This window comes from Falco naumanni, chromosome 3, assembly GCF_017639655.2.
Source record: "Falco naumanni isolate bFalNau1 chromosome 3, bFalNau1.pat, whole genome shotgun sequence".
NCBI classification, from domain to species: domain Eukaryota; kingdom Metazoa; phylum Chordata; class Aves; order Falconiformes; family Falconidae; genus Falco; species Falco naumanni.
This window is the reverse complement of record NC_054056.1, coordinates 24,124,602-24,140,774: the sequence shown is the minus strand read 5'-3', so window position 1 is coordinate 24,140,774 and position 16,173 is coordinate 24,124,602.

The following is a 16,173-nucleotide window of genomic DNA, read 5'->3' as shown; positions in this document are numbered from 1 at the left end:
GCTGGAGCAGACTTCCATTCAGACATGATCAAACTGCTCCCAGTGCTTAAGACAGACTGGTTTAAGCTACCTCAAACCTTTTCACACTGCACTAGCACAGACTTCTCAATTCTGCTCTTCCACTGCAGAAAGCTGTGCTGTGGTTGAACAGAAAAGGTGGAAAACTGAATTTTAAGTTGATCTGAAAAGTCTTTTTTTTTTCTATTTCCATTCCCCAGAAAAGTGTTTTGTGTTTAAAGACCTTGTATATGACTTTTAATTTTATATTTTCAGTAGATATGCCGTTTTTCTCACAATTTTACATGTCTAAGTAAAACATGCTTTTGAAACAAAAAACAATGTTTTAAAAAATTTAATTTTAATGTGGGGAGGGGCTTGCTAAAACAGTATGAGTTCAGTGGTAAATTGCACATACTTTTGATAGATCTAAATGTTTGGTAGTTAACATTTTAGTCAAACATTATTTGCTCTGTGCCCATCAGCATTTTCAGTGTAATAAATCAATGCATTTATTATCCATTTTCAGTGTATTTCAGTGTATTTGCAGTTTTAATATCAAAATGGAATTTTGAGTGGTTGTCGTGGGGTCATGCCAACAGCCTTCTGACCTACAGGCATGGGAAAGCCACACATCCCTGTCTTGCTCTTTTCCCACTGCAGCGTGCTCAGGGAATGCCATGACTGCAGACTGTAAGACGTGCATCTACTTAGAAGATTTCCATCCTAAGCAGACATACAACAAATTGTAATCTCCTTCTGCACTACCAAGGACGACTTTTGTGTCCTCCACTGAGAAAGATCCAGTTCATCCATTCTCTTTGTGAGAGGGGAAAAAAAAAAAGAAAGAAAAGAAAAGCAAAAAAAAAAAAAAATTCAAGACCTTGGAAAGCCTTATGACTGCCAGATAGAAAGTAAATTTGCATAATAGGGGCCATGTGGCACAAGCTGACAGTACACGTCCTACCTAAAGAAGAAGAAACAGCTATGTGATCCAGGAAAGGTGAAGATTGGTGCCCAAGAGCTGTGTCTTCAAACCAGCAACCACTGAAAAGGCTATAAACAAACACCTGAAATATCCTTTCTGGAGTAAAGCAACTTACATACTACTAAATCCTCTTCCAAAGAGTGCTTTCCAATATGGTTCATGTGAAGATTTAGAAGGCAGAATAGTTTAATTAATTTGAAAATAGGTATTATCCCTAGGAGTTGTATTTTCATCCCCTCTCTTAAAACTATTTTGCCTTCCCCATGCTTACAGGAGAGCTTAAGCTAATAAAGACGGGGGTTTATGTCTCAAGATACATATTTGGTCTGAGTGCCATTTAATGTGCCCCAAAGAGCCAAGACACCCCCTGAAGTTGTGTGTCAGGCAAAAACTTACGTTGCCACACGTGTATGGAGGAAAACAGTTTCAAAAGTGTAGGCAGGGATTTTCAGAGGTAATTAAAGGGGGAAATCTCAATAGCAAGCACCTCTGGTCATATCACAGTTACCCTGAGGACATTTACAGTGCCTTGAAAACATGCACAGGGAAGCCCTTATGGCATTCCCTGAGCACGCTGCAGTGGGAAAAGAGCAAGACAGGGATGTGTGGCTTTCCCATGCCTGTAGGTCAGAAGGCTGTTGGCATGACCCCACGACAACCACTCAAAATTCCATTTTGATATTAAAACTGCAAATACACTGAAATACACTGAAAATGGATAATAAATACATTGATTTATTACACTGGAAATGCTGATGGGCACAGAGCAAATAATTTTTGACTAAAATGTTAACTACCAAACATTTAGATCTATCAAAAGTATGTGCAATTTACCACCGAACTCATACTGTTTTAGCAAGCCCCTCCCTGCATTAAATTAAAGAAAAACACCAACACCAACACAGCTCAAGGACAATAAAGTCATCGATCTTCTAAAACCAACTCAAACTGCTTTTAGGAATCGTGCAAGGATAAAAGGGGTGCACCAATTTTGGTTAACAGAATACCCAGGTATTCCTCACAGGTGATCAATGCTTACTGTAATAAACTGCCCCTTCCCTCTTATATTAGCTAGATTTCAAATGACTGTAAGAAACGAGCCAAGGGAATATGGCTGAAACAAATCAATGAGCAATACTTGTCACCGAGCAAAGCAGGCAGTGCCACGTGAGGGCACAGGCTGCATTAAAATGTTTGCCGTTTTTTTAGACAGGCAATTATCACCTCAGCCTTTTGTAGGCCTCTGATGTCTAATGTCATATTCACACACAAACGCCTTCTCCCTCACTTCTGCACTTGCTGTTTTAACTGCATTTCTCTAACTGAGCTCTTCTGATGGGGATTAGCAAGCTACGTTAACGCGGCAGCTGTGGCAGTTCACCTGGAAGAGCTGAGGGTCGGTGGGGTCAGAGAAGGAGCCTGGCAAGTTAATCATCCTCTGAATATGAAAACGACAGAGGAGGGAAGCAGCCTATGCTGTGCAAATAAAGACCTTTTGCGAGAGCAGCTGGTTGAGCCCCACACACCTTGTTCACCATAGAAAGTGAATAGTGAAAGGGTTCTGGGGGGGGCAAAGGCATATCCTGTGCTGCTGATGCCGTCAGAACAGGGTAATTATGTCTTACCAGAAATAAGTACCTGAAAACGAAAGAAACCTGTCACGTATGGATATCCCTGGAGATGAGTCCTCAGTGTCTTTTCCCCCTTAATACACCTAGCAGGCTCTGGAGGAATCTTTCAGGAGTCTGTTTTTAGTAAGTGAGGAACCTCTTTTATCCACCCCCAGGCTCGCTGATTCACAGCACATCTTCAACGACAACAGACGAGCTCAGCAACAGCATCACTGAAGTCACCGCAAGTGCGTCGTGAGTGTGGCTTAAACGGAGAGAGAAGAGACGAGGCTGCTGAGCTGGAGATCAGGCTCGACCTGCTGGCCCAGGCGTAACAGGTTGCAGGTTAACACAGAGCCAGTGTGTTTTTTCTTAATAATATAGTGTTATCATAGCCATTGCAATGCGGACTGGACACCTTTAACCAGCTGATGGGAGAAGTAAATGCAGAGAGTTGTGCTCCTGTAAACACAGCTGATTACACCTCTGGTGTGTCACTTGATCTCCAGACAGTCTTCCAAAGGAAGGCAAAACACCTCTAACAAAGGGGCATTTTACCTGGGAGACTGAAAGGCTTCCCACAAAAGAGAAAATTGTACGTGTTCGATCTTAGCATTTATATTATTGTTCCGAAAAACACAAAAGACAGAAATGTTTAGACAGTAGATTGTCACTCTCTGGGATAGGGCTGCATTTTCCATGTATGTCTATAGTTCCTAGTGTAGTTGATACCTCTGCAAGCTAAATAAGTAGTAATTACTGAGATACTTCTAATGTCTGCTGAGATGCCTCACAATATGTGAACAAAGGCCGAATAAAGCATTTTTTAGTATCTGAAACGTCACTATCAGGAGGAATTATTTGTTTCTCCACCAGTACCTCCAAGAGTAGATACATAAATAGAAAAGTCAGTTATATGTAGCTGCTGCCTGATGTTTAAAGATTAAAAATCAGCTAAAAATCTCATGCAGTTTTCCCTTTGTGTCATCTGCACGCACCCATTACACTTGTGAGCACAGAAAATAAAACCTCTTCTCCTAAGGTAGAACAATTCCATACCTGAACAATGCTCATCTGTGTTCATGTTGAAAAAATCTCTGAAAATCTCTCTGACACATCTCTTTCCACGGGCACTGAAATACCCAAGTCACTCTGAAGCCAGTGGGTGTTGGGAACCTAAACGACTTCAGAGATGCGAGTCTTAATGTCAGGTGAATCCTTTCCACCGCCTTTCGCACCGAGGTCCCTTACGCGGAAGGCTGAATACCAGTTGCAAATACTCTGTGACGACCGCTGAGAAGATGGGACCTGTGAAAGGTGGCCTCAGATGAAGCTGGGCTGCGTAGTACTCATACCCCAAACACGTTACTCATCACAGCCTCTGGGCTGTGTAAGTATGTGGCTGGAGGAGGCTGTTGCATGAGTCCTTCATACAGACCTGCCAGTATCCTTTAAGGATGAAGCTCAACTGTACATGATAGGGGGGATAATACATCTTTTGTTGCTATGTGGGTAAGCACAATAATGGAAACTATTTAGAGGATAATTGGTGTGCTCTATTTTAAAAGGAAATAATCTGGTTTCCAAGGGGACTAACTATGAGGCCTAAAGACTGTAGTTTATCTCAGTGTAGGAATGGGATCATTATAGAGGAAAACAGAGCACCCATCCAATTCAATTACCTCGATTGTATTACGAATGTAAAAGAGGAAATTGTATGTATCTCAAAAAGGAAAGTTTCCCACTCTTCCCCTTCCACCCCACTTGGAAACTACCCTGGAAGCACTTGGGCTCCTGCAGACTACAACGAGCTTTTGTGCTCAGAAAACTTGCAAGGTTTGTTCCTTGCAGATTACCCAGCTCCCTCTTAAACCCTCCTTCATCCTACACGATCAACACCCTGGAGCGTCTCAGGCTGCATTCAGGCACTCAGTAAACTGCTGCAGCTACAACTCCTTGCTGGCATTTTTGCAATCAACAAAAATGTAGCTGAAAAAAAACACTGTTTGGAAGGGGCAAAACATTTGCCGAGTATGTCAACTAGTATAAAATTTGGTGATTTTGTGGGAAAAAACGTTACTTGAAACTTCCAACTAAAAAATGTTGGGGGTGGGGAGACTGGAGGAACCATGTTACCCACTCCAGAAGCTTTTATTCGATATTTGGATATTACTGTGCTGCTCTCTTTTTCCGACTGGACCAGCATCCCCAGATGACCAGGAGGTTATATGATCTGAGCAGCTGATCAGCATACAGAGACTGAAAATACTGCAGCGAGAAATGTTCTGCTGTGGTTCTGCTCATGAGGGAGCTGGTGCCAGGCTGGGATATTCTTTCTGCCTGACCAACACGGCTCCCTGCCCTGCTGCTGGGCTGGTGTTCAACTGACCACTGCAACCATCAGCTCTGTTACACCAGTTTCTAGCATTTTATGGGCCAGGTTGTCTGCCAGTAGAATTTCTTGTAAAGCTGTATCTTTCTCCTTAGCAATATTTTTATCTTCTCCCTCCTTGCTATAACAGGTTTCCTTTCCTCTTCTTCAGTAATCTGGAATCTTTGGTAACTTGGATCCTGTTTTGATACTGTGCACTGACTGCATATGCCTGTGAGCAGATCAAATTAATCAGATGCCATTAAAAATGAATGCATCTGAGCCTATTTCTCTCTCCTGTTTCAAACACAATCAGATATCTGGGCCCAGTATGCTGGATTACTGAAGTTTGATCAGCATGCTCTGGAAATACTGTGGCAGTCCTGTTGTGGCACCCAGAAAGCATGCTCAGAGAGCAGCAGCATTTTAGAATGATTTATTGCATATAGAGAATAGCATGAAGTGTCAGACATCCATCGTATTTGTATGGACATAGTTGAATAAACCAACTTAATTTTTACAGAGAGTTGTGAAAGTCTAAACATAAGAAGAAAAAAATATATATATTCCAGGCTGTATATTTAGTTCTAAATTATTCACAGCTTCTGAGTAGTGGCCTAGTAACACAGGTCTGACATTTTCCTTTTTTTCATCTGAAAACTTTTGAGTTCGGTGCAGCCTTAATAATCTGTGCGCGATGGCTGGAAAGGAGCAGAAGGACAAGTTCATCAGAATAAGTCTGTAAGTCAGTACGGTAGCTGGAAAAGCTCTCTGCAAATCCTCTGTACTACTGCAGATGGGACTGGTATCCTGACCATCTACTGCCAATGGTGCTGGTAGATGATCAAACCGAGCATTTGTCAAGAGGGTCACATCTAATTTTGCATATGCTTCTGCTGCAGCTCTGGTGCCATACAACCAAGGCTGGACAGCTGTTGCTGCCTGAGCCAGCCAAAGGAACCCTGCCTTGCGCTACAGTCACAGCAGCTACCTCAGTCTTCAGTCTGAAAATGGCTGGAAAAAACAAGTATCCCCTCACCCTCCTGTTTTGCAGCCCTTTGCAGGTGCAGAATATTGTGAAATAGATAGTATAAAGATTCTTTTTTTTACTTTTTGAAGCTTGCAGTCTGAAAAACGTGGATTGGAAGCTGATGAACAAGCCCTGCTAGGCCAACCCCCACCCCCCCAAAGCTGTTTCCTCTTCATGTCTTGCCAGTTGGGCCCAGTTCTGTAGGAACATTTAGAGACTCATCCATTATAGATTTTAACAGGAATTAGGCATTGTGCAGCTGAACCCCACTATACGTTTGTCTGGTGCAGAGTTCTTTCATAACACAAAGTCTGAGGAGCATGGGGTTCCAGGAGACCCTGCAAGCCATCAGAACCAGTTCTTCAAAATGCAGATAAAAGCCACTAAACAAACGACTGTGAACTATCAGGTGAAAACCGCCTCCGTTTTTCTGTGCCTTCCATACAGACTTATGATGTGTGACTGAAAGAGCAAGCCCATCACGACACCTGTCGAAAAGGATGCTTGGGTTTAGTCAGTGCTGTCCGTGTCTCACTTGCAGGGGAAATGAACTCAGGTATGAATTATATTCCCTGGAGAAGAGTTTGCTATTAGAAAGGTTTCCAATGCAGTTGTAACAGACCTCAGCGGATGGCAGGATTGTTTTATTGCAAGTGAAGCACTGTTTAAGAAAACACAAGAGTTCTTAAACCATATAGTTCTTGACAGCACCACTTAGAACAGGAAATACCACAACGCAGCCCAACAACAGCTCAGTAAAAGTTGCTTTTTAAACGGCAACTAGTAAATGCCAGGGGCAAGGTTACAAAGCAGCTTGTTAGCAGCTCAAGTATACTCTAGCCACTTCTTTCTGTCTCCCTTTCACAACAGGAGGCAATTTTAGACTGCAGAGCACAGATGTGTCTGGCAGATACATCCTTCTTCCTGCATCTTAAATAAGTGTCTCAGAGATTGTAAGTCATTAATCTCATGGAAAAACAGGTACTCAAATAGGATTGGGAAAAAAATGTAACAACAAAAATCACCGAAGAATTGTTACTAGCTGCAAGAACCGAAGGGACACCTCCTGCAGTGAAAAAGCCACTGTCTGCTATTGCTAGTATTACTCAGACTCCTAGAACAAAGGCTATAGGAGTCCATTTATCTATATATTTCTAACTCATGCATCCTTTTGGGACCAAATGCCAATCAGTGCCAGGTGCATTCTCTTAAATATTTTATTTAACCACTCCACAATGCATGTATGCTGTCATGGTGGTGACTAATGTAGTATTTTTTCACTTTTGTGATTATTTTTGAATAGTGAAGTGAACACAGCTTCTTCTCTCTCAGCTCTGCATGCTCAGGCTGGTATCCTACAGCCAGGTCCTTCCCATCTGCCAAGGCAAAAGCAGGGAAGTATTTCATCTGGGAACGAGTGAACTGAACCTCACTGCTTCACAGACAGGGACTTTCCTCCCATCTCTCCAGGTCATTTAAAATGGACTCCAGCAGAAGCAATATGAAAATGTTACACTTTCTACAGAGTACTACATACTATGTACTATGGAGTACATAAAAACTCTAAATATTCCAGTAAGAATTCAGCTGAGATTTCACGGAGCCTCTGAGACTAAGAAAAAGGATTAACTCAATCTGGTGTTTTCAAGACTGGAGCATTGGTTGGTTTTAATGAGTCATTTGCACAAGGCTGCACACAAAGGTGCTGCCAGGGTGGGAGCTTTCAAGTCCTCTGTCTAGGACTTGGGGTCCATCATAAATTACCCTCTGACCATACTTTTTGTGGATCATACATAGTAGGTAGGCACCAGATAAGTTGACTTAAGAGAAAGGAACAGTCTTTTCCAATACAACTACTGAAAAATGAGGTTAGCCTTTGACGGACTCTTTGCACAACGGCTTGAAAATTATGAAACCCAGGCTTTATTATTCCTGACTCTGCCACTGACGGACTGTACAGTTCTGAGGCAGTTGCTCATTTGCTCTATGCCTTTCATTTCCCCATCTGGGAAAGCTGATACTTCACCCTAGATCTATATGCGGAGCTCAGTTACTTGTTGTTTATAGTGCACTTTGACATATGCATACAAAAAGCATTATGAAAATGGAAGTTCTAAGTGCTGATTGTAACGTTTTCAATATTTTCAACTTCACGGGAGTTTCCTCTCAAGACTAAAATAACACAAGATTTTTAAAGGATATTTTCCTTGCCTAGCTAGAAATGGTATGTATAAAAGATGTTGCAGAAAAGTTTTGTTACATTGTTTGATAAAGAAAAAAAAATGCATTTTTCAACTACTTTATAATTTATCACTGTTATCACAGCTGGGGGAAAGGTTTTCTCTGTACTCCATTCCTGAGAACATGATGAGTCTTTGCCAGTCAGGAGAAGCCGTATTTTCTTGAGCACAAATTTATTCTTCCATCTTCACCTGCCAAAACAACTTTTGTCCTGTTTTATGACACACAGCAGTCAAGTCACATTCTAGACACAGAACTGGATCCATCCACAAGGTGAAATGTAGCACTCACGGAACAAAACCAAGTTAACCTCTCATGTGCACTTCCTCAACACAATTCTGAATCACTTTGCCTTCTCAAAACCACCTTTTTTTTTTTTTTTAAAGTAAAAGTTACACTACGAAAATCTATGTTAATTCACTAACTTCTATGCAAAACTTCTCACACAGATCTTTTATCAACACAGCCCTAGCTGGCTTTAATGCTTTACTTATGCTTCATCAAAGCTCATATGGTATTTGTTATAATTTACTTACTGCTTTCAGTGTAAGCTCCTTTCCAACTTGTTTCTTTTAAATGAACTGTTGCTTTAATGCTGTAAATATTCAGCAAACATCAATATTATGGCCAGCACAATGTGGTTCAGTGTACCAGTGCCAGGTTTTCATTGATTGCTGCTTGTGTGTGCCAGTTTTAAGACAGGCTTTTAATAAGCTCAAAATATGTTCATGGGATTGGTCTCAAAATGTCTCTAGTGGAATAATCAAACTTGTAAGAGGCTGCAGAGAAAAACAACAATTTTGTTCAAAGAATTCCAGCTCAGACAGTCAGTCAAAACAATTCCTAGCTTAACCTCATTAAGCGGCTCTCACACTCAATGCCCAGATGACAAGGGCACCTCTGAAGGTCTGCTTAGGGCTTCCTCCAGCCCTGGCACTGGGGTCTTTGCAGATATTGCATTGCCACCCATAGGCAGCCTTCAGGTTGTTCCCAAGTCTTGGTCCCCAAGGCCATCAGTGTGTTTGTTGCTCCTCAGAACTCTACTGCAACCAGGGATCCCAGCCTACCTCCGTGAACTCTCATCAGCCACATTTCACAGGCTGCATGCAGTCCACCCTGGGCACCAGCCCCTGCTACTATCCCACGTCAACTATAGATAGTATTTTCATCTTAGGCTTTTGCTATCCAAAAACCTGAGCTACCCCAAAACCCTGGGCAACTACCACCCACTGATGTAGAGCCGACAAGTGCTGGGGCAGGGGAAGGTCACCAGGCACCTGGGGTCTGTGGGACACCAGCCTTCAGCCTGAAGGACTGAGGCAGCAGCAGAAGGCCATTGCCCATGGGAATTGTGGAGAGGGAGCAAAGGGGACACAGGTAAGGGCAGTATCAGCAACAAGCAGGGTAAGATACCCAATTTTGGTGGAAAGTCCTAGAGCAGAATAATGTAGCACTTCAAAAGGGAAGCAGTTTGGGAGGTGGAATCCAAAGGTGAACATGCATGAGGCTTTCCCCTGGCTCTTGATATCAAATATAAAGAGCTCCTCTGTACTAGCACCCCATTATTTTTGTTATCATATTTCAGCAATTCTAGCAGTTCTGCAAATGAGAATTGAATCAAGCCTGGAGCTTGCTGGGCAGAAAAAAAAGGACAGAAATAGAACAAAGCAAGACACACAAGAACAAATGGAGGATACTCTTTTCAAATGGGACCTGTGATTGCTACAGTTTACTAGGACCATGGAGAAACTGATTGAATCTTCAAAGCCAGTGTGATGATTTGACCACATTAATGGTGCATATACTAAAGAGAAGAATCTGAGAAAAACATGTTTTGCCAAAATGGAAAGGAAATAAGACAATGGTTGTAATTTCAAGTTGATTTTAAAGACTAGAGACTAAACCTAATTATTTAAAATTAGTCTTTCCAGATCTTAAGTCAAGAAAAGAGACCAGAATTAAGACCTGAACTCACCTAGGGAGATAAGCTATGTTTTCCTTCACAAAATTTTCCACACAGACCAGAATAAACACAATAATATGTTCTGGATACTCCTCTTGCAAAATGTGAGCCCTTGTCTGAAGTTCAAATGCAAGTATTTCCCTGCCTCATCTTCCACATCCAGCACATTTCAAGAGCTATGATTCCCACTCTAGAATCAGAGCTCTGCCTTCTGTTAGCGACTCAGGAGTGTTCCCAGGGGAACATTAATCTGACCCATGGCAAAAAGACATTCCTCAGTGCAGTTCAAGCTGGGATAACTCAAATGTAATGAACAGAACAAACTTCAGTCTTTCTTTTAATGGCAAGGATGCAAACCCAGAAAAAACCTGCTATTTACGCAGCCTTTCTATGACGTGGTTAGGTTAATTTTAGATTCTGGAGGTGGTGCTGTTTTTGCTGTTCTGTATTTTAAAGCCCCATCACCACACAAACATTGACTTTATCACATATCAAATCATTATGTTATTTTCCCACTGCAAAGTTAAGAATGTGAGTTTGAGAGGGATGTGTACAAGTCCACACAGGCTACAGCAGGCCCTGGAAATGAATCCAGGTCTCCTGAGTCTCAATCAAATACTTTGTCAAGATTACCTTTCATCTGGGTTAGATTTCTTGCTTTACTTGTACAGAGACACCAGCACCAGACGTGCAGAAATAAGGCAGTTTGAGGGACTGAAGCAAGTGTCAGACCATTTTCCACAGTAATCACCACCCTTTTTGTCATAGGACAATTAATGTGTAAGCTTGAAGTTGTGGAAGAAGATCTCGTCTGTTCCATTTCCTTCTTTTTCCAGCCTTTAAAAACCAAACCGTGTCCCTTAGCCTCAAACGTTCAAGGCTAAACTCCCACTTCAAGCACATACACAGAAACAAGCTCCTGCTTCTGCTCACATCAAAGTCCTGAAGCTCTTGCTAAAACCGCGATCACCACTTCAGAGAATGAATCAAGCAATTGAATGACCTTCTTTGGGGCTCAAAATCTGTAGTTAGAAATTGGCTGTTCAGGTGTTTATTTTCCTCCTGTATTTCTGGCTTTGCCTGAGATTATAACTCAGTGTGCCCAATATAGTTCAGAGACAGTCTTTTTCTGTCTAAAGAGAACTTCAAATTTTGAGTGATTGACAGGCTGACAAAACTGATCATGATTTCTCCACAACACTGACTGCTCAATGAACTGTCACATATTATGCAGCTGTAGAACAAAAAAAGTGTGTGTGTTATTTGCTGGAATCGAAATATCAATTAGATCCTGTGATAAGTTAATTCATATCTTTAATGAAGACTGATATTTTCCTTTGATGTGCAGGGAAGAAAATGCCCTGAGTATCAAAAATGTTTACTAAGTTTGCTGCAGAAGGCAATCCGTCTTTCTCTCCTCTTTTTGAAGTATTTTGCTTAAAGGGGGATGAAGCTTTTGAACTGAAAAAATGTTCACTGAGCTTAATGCCTCCTGTCAGACTCTATGCATCTGCCTCCCTGCATAACTTAAAATAGAAGTCAAACTGGAAAATACAAAAGTTCTTGCATGGTCTTTGTTTTATCTCAGAGGAAAAGAATGGGCCAAGGAAAAGGATACCAGGCCACTTCTCACTCTTGAATGGATTTAATTTTAAAAACTAGTCTGGGCTGAGGCTTAATTCCTTCTCCCACTTTCCCTGGCGACTTTCAGTACACCTGTAGCCACTGCAGCTACTTGGGTCTCAGAACCCAAGGATGGCAGGCTATGGTTGAAACACACAGGGGCAGTGAATAAGTTGAAATACTTCATGGTTGAAAAGGGCATTGATTTGCTTAAATGCTGGCCATGCCTGACAAATAACTATGACAGTTATAACAAATAACTGGGAAAGACTTACACTCAAGGTGCAACTGTGGAATGAGCTCTGGTCTTCTGCTGATAGGTGTCAAAGGAACTTGATCTAACATTAAGTATAATTAGATCAAGTAAGATTTTGATTGCTACATTTTCCTCATGACCAACCTAGGATTCTCAGCTGTAGATCTAGGCTACCAAAGCCTAGAGTTAGTGTAACTGGACTGATGAAGACAAATGACCAGCTCTGTATTCTGTAGATCTTCAAGCTCTGGTTTAAATTCACGTATCTTGATTTAGATGCATCTAAAGAACAGAGCAGGCTCAGTTCGCAAGGTCTATGGAGTAGGTCTTCAGCAAGACTACTCAGTGCCACGCGTGCCAGCAGAGAGCTTAACAAATGACCATTCCTACAAGAAGCCATTTGCAGTTCTTTCCAACCGGCCTTCCAGCTTCTCTCTATTATCTACTTCTCCAAGTCTGATTAAGCAGGAAAGAAAGGATGGAGCAGTGGTCAGGAGAACAATCTAGAATTCTTCAGTCCTGTGCTCAGTTTGTTGTTTTACTGCTCCATTAATTTGGGTTAAGAAAATGGAAGAAGAAACCTACCAGGATTATTGAATTTAATCCCAAGCAACGAGTCAATCACATGTGCAATGTTATGGGCAAATATAATCTCCTTCAACACATAGCTTAAAACATCTTCTAGCAAATATAAGGTTACTCATAGAAAAGATGGCCCCAAACAGAGCGTGCTTCAGGAAGAAGGATCAGGTCTACTGTAGTACACATCACAAAGATTAAAATTTACTTATTTCACAGAGGGGTATCCAGAAGAAGTGTTGAGGTGTGACTGTGGATTCTCAGCAAAAAGAGGTAGCTGAACTAGAGAGCGATGTTTACTCACCAAAAAGTTCTAGATAAATGACCCCAGCTCTGCACTTAATGCAATTGGTATGTCACAAGAAATGAAACTGTCCTAGGGATGATTTTGCTTCTAAAATTTAGCTTGTGTTTGGCTGAAAGAATCAGGGCAGAAAACTGTTTTAATTCTTGGCTGTTATTTAATACAATGATCTGTGGTTTTTAAGAATTCTTAGTATTAGATTTACAACTTGGGCTTAAACCTGGGAAGGATCAAGCCAAGATGCTTTTTCTGGGACCCTAAAAACCCCTACTAATTTTTTTGGAAGGGTAAGCCATTAACAAGAGCTGCTAACAGCGAATAGTAAACCACTCTTGTACAGAAATAAAAGCGGCAATTATATCAGCTGCTTTTCACTTCTATTGTAGCACATAAAAAATATTTTTGAAAATGCTGAAAAATATAGCCCATTTCTAGAGCTGTTTAAATGATTCAAAACAAATTTGTCATAATTTGGCTTCCATAATCTTTTTCTTTGCCTTTTTCTCAAGCACAAAAGGCTAAAGCCATTTCCTTCTGTTTGAAGAATTCCGTCCTCTGAAATGCGTTTTCCTGCAATGCAGTAAGCTTTTAGGGAGGCAAATAGGATTAGATCACTGGAGGAATAGTTTATCCTGATTTTTGAAAATCTAAATCCAATATTGTTTGAACGATGCTGGCCCTACTTTCATCAATCCCAGTCCAAAAGATGTTCTGAACTTTTGGTCAAAGTACATCGTATAGCAACAGGACGCTGATCTGTGTTACTAGAAAACCTCTGCTACAGAAAATCTCTGTAACAGAACATGTAATCAGGCCAACACCCTCTAACTCTTTCCATCGCCACCACACAAATAGATATGTAAGCGAAACAGTATTTTGGGCTGGCCCTCTCCAGGAAACTCCCGTCAGGCTAAAACAGCCTCTGTATCCAGACTTCAGGGTCACAGGCAAGGCTGTCACAAGCGCAGCCACAGTGTAAAACCGGGGCATTGAGAAGCTTCACAGAACAAACCAGGTCATCCAGGTAACTGCGTGGTTCTGCCAGGAAAACTGTTTCTGAACTGGAGGCTGCTCCCAGCCCAGTTATGCTGGTCAAGGTCACACCTCATCTTTTCCCTGCTGATGTAAGTGGATAAAACCTGGCAGAATAGCTCTGCTGATTTGATGCGGGAGCCCATCAGAACTGCCATTGAAGGGACAAACAAAGACGTAATCTCAGTGGCAGTCAGCATAGAAATCTGCCTTTGCTACGGCCAAATTCCGTGCTGCCAATTCTTATTCTCAGCTATGCTGGCTCTGCCTTTTGAACTACCAAAATATTAAGCCAAAAATTTCCCCGTGCATCCTGTAAACAATACAGTGAACAAATGCTCACATAACAATTTCCTTCCTGGTTTCTTCTGACCCGAATCGTGTGGTAAACGAGGCTTTCAAACACACTGTGTCCTTCAGCTGATGCCAGGTCTGTGCTATAGTCATCACTCCCGGTCTGCGCAGGGCGGATTCTGTGCTGCAGTTCAGCGGTCGTCAGCAATGCTTGTACTGCTCCCCCAGAAGTTGCTGAGCTGCCACATGCAATCCGGCTGTCCTTCTCCCTGCTGCCTCCCAAAAGGGCAGCGTCGGAGCAGCCAAAGGATATGCTCTACCTCTGGCAAAACCTTCAGGAGTTCTTCAACAGTCTTTTTACGTTTTTCTCTATGCAGGAAAAAAAAAAAAAAAAAAAAAAGAATCACTGCACTATAGCATGGAGAAGAGATTGTGCAGGACTATAGCAATTGTCTCCAGCCCATCACAGCACTTAGCCTCCCTGCTGTGCCCTATATATCATATGGCATGCATTTTCCCTTTCTAAGGGTGAGGCATTTAACTGGATGTGTGCAGCTGGGAAACCGCACAACTGTGATACTGTCCCTCAGGGAAGCATTGGGTTTAGTGGGTTAAATCCAGCTCTATTACAGCTAAATTTGGATTCAGTTCTGAGCAGGTGTTGTTGCACTCACTTTTGAGAGGTCTTTATAGCCAGTGGACGTGAGGTCCACTGAGTAGTCTTTTAGGAGGCACAGGGTGCAGGATGCAGTGTGGTTGGGGGTGGATTTCTCACTACTCCCATTAACTATGGCCACAGGGACGCTAGCACTTTGCATTTCCCTCCCGCCCCACGAATGCTGCTCATCCGAAGCCACCCCACCCCACCCCAAGTGAGCAGTGCCAACCAGCTCGCATAGCTCTCATTGTGCCAGGCATTTACTGCACTGGTTGAATCTCTTCCAAACGCTTTTGTCTTTATCCTGCCTCTCTTCTTCGCCCCCGGCTTTTGAAAAGATTGTATCCCAAGTCAGACTTTCTGCTTAACCAGCTGCATACTATACATGTATATTACAGTCCATCACCCCTGTAACCCAGTTTCCTGTTTTCTTCCAAGTTCACAGTTTTAGTGACTTCACTTCCCAGAGACGCATAGTTCTGCCCAATCTCACTGTTCTTTCCCTCCTACTGTCACTCCTTACCCTTGCCTCCCTTACTTAGCAGCACTTTGTCTCCACCTAGCAACCCTCTGCCTTTTCTCATGCCATTTTTATGATCAGCATTTGCTTCTTTACCTGAGCTTTGTTTCTCACCTGATTCAGTGCTGCCCTTTCCCGTGTTTGCACCTTACAATTAATCATTGGATTGTGTCTGTCTCACTCTCAGCACGAGACTCGCAGGTCACGCAGTTCATCTTCCTACAATACTCATAGCACCTATGGTGTTATATAAATAATCCAAATGGGCACTGTATCATGTAAGCTATGTCATACAGCCTGGACCGTGGCCAGAGCACAGATGGAGATTTCTATTCATGGCATCAGTTCTCTGCCTGTTCCCCTGTTCTTAGCGAATCCTTTTCTTGCAGATTCTGAGAATAACCAGTGTTCTTCTAAAGCCCAACTCCTGCATATTTTCCACTATGACTCAAAAGACAGAGGCATTTTCCTTTTCTTCCCATTTCCTCAATCTTTTGTGCATCAACAAAAAGAATGTAAGAAATACATTGCAATTAGCACTTCCTCAGCTGCACTCATCTGTTGAGAGCACTCAGCGCTGAGCCAGCCTTCTGCAGGTGGGTAACTTAATGCCTCCTCTTACCACTTTTATTTATCTCCAGTTAATTGCCAGAAGTGGCAAGCTCTCAGTGTTCTACATTGAATTCATGATAATACAAATACTTAAG